Here is a 1,474-nt window from a genome sequence, read left to right as displayed (position 1 = left end):
TTCGTGCCGTGGTGGTGTGTGTGTGTGTGTGTGTTGTGTGTGTGTGTTGGGTTTGTTGTCGTTGTGGTGGTGTGTGGTGCGTGCGTGCTGTGCTGTGTGCTGTGCCTGTCAGCAATGTCCAGGTCTCCAACACAAAACACATGAGTAGCTATCATATAGTTTTTGAATGATTTAGTCCAATGTTGGGCTGATTCCATTTGCTAAAGGGATGTGTTGTCATGTTTTTCTGAGTTTTGTTGTTGTTCTGGCATGGATTTATGTTGTGTTTGTTTATCTGCCATAGATTCTCATCTTAAAGGCAAAACTACCATCAGGAGGTTTATTTGAATAATAAAATGCAAGTCACTGATCAAATTTGTATCTAAATCTGTCTCTCCATCTCTCTCTCTCATAATCACTTTCTCCTCCCACTCTCTCCTCTTCTCACTTTTCTCACTCTCTCATTCCTCTCTCTCCCTTTTCCCCTAGCTATCAAGTGAAGATCAAAGAAGTGAAGAAAGAGATGGCGACCGTAAACTCATCGCTGCCCAGAAGAAGAAGAAGGTGCTCAAGATGGGTGTCCTGCGTAAAAAGGACTTGAGAAGTTGACGCTGTACATAAAGAATGGAGCAACTGCGTGTGCTCAGCTGACAACCTTGGCAGTAACTTCCTCATCATGGGCCGGAAAGTGGACCAGCAGCTGCTATGTCATGTGCATCCACAAATGGGAGAAAGAGAGTACGGAGTTGAAGTTCGCCATCAAGTACATGAAGAGTCAGCAGTGTCCCACCTATCATACCGTCTTCCAGTGACCTTAATGATACAACTATTACAACCCCATCTTCCCCCAAATGCTCTCCCTCTATCCCTCCAGTCAGTTGTCCACCCTCTCCCTCTATCCCTCCAGTCAGTTTCTCTCTCTATCCCTCCAGTCAGTTGTCTCCCCTCTCCCTGATATCCCTCCAGTTAGTCTCCCTCTTATCCCTCCAGTCAGTTGCCCCTCTCCCCCTCTATCCCTCCAGTCAGTTCTCCCTCTATCCTCCAGTCAGTTGTCCCCCTCTCCCCTCTATCCCTCCAGTCAGTTCTCCCCTCTATCTCCTCCAGTCAGTTGTCCCCCTCTCCCCTCTATCCCTCCAGTCAGTTCTCCCTCTATCCCTCCAGTCAGTTGTTCCCCCTCTCCCCTCTATTACTCCAGTCAGTTCTCCCCCCTATCCCTCCAGTCAGTTGTCCCCTCTCTCCCTCTATCCCTCCAGTCAGTTTCCCCTCTATCCTCCTATCAGTTGTCTCCCCTCTTCCCTGATACCTCCAGTCAGTGTCTCCCCCTCTCCCTGATATCCTCCAGTCAGTTGTCTCCCCTCTCCCCTGATATCCTCCAGTCAGTTGTCTCCCCTCTCCCCACCTGATCCTTCCAGTCAGTTGTCTCCCCCTCTCCCCTCTATCCTTCTAGCAGTTGTCTCCCCCTCTCCCCCATTCTTCAAGTCAGATGTCTGTCCCT

General features: G+C 49.4%; 1 pseudogene; it reads left to right on the top strand.

Moving 5' to 3' along the window:
- The first annotated feature begins 468 nt into the window (after positions 1-468).
- On the top strand, positions 469-968 carry LOC112073570 (secreted frizzled-related protein 5-like; annotated as a pseudogene).
- The last annotated feature ends 506 nt before the right edge of the window (positions 969-1,474 follow it).

The sequence above is a fragment of the Salvelinus sp. IW2-2015 genome, unplaced genomic scaffold, assembly GCF_002910315.2.
Source record: "Salvelinus sp. IW2-2015 unplaced genomic scaffold, ASM291031v2 Un_scaffold2300, whole genome shotgun sequence".
NCBI lineage: Eukaryota > Metazoa > Chordata > Actinopteri > Salmoniformes > Salmonidae > Salvelinus > Salvelinus sp. IW2-2015.
The sequence above is the reverse complement of the archived record's forward strand: the minus strand, read 5'-3'. Positions and strand labels throughout refer to the sequence as shown.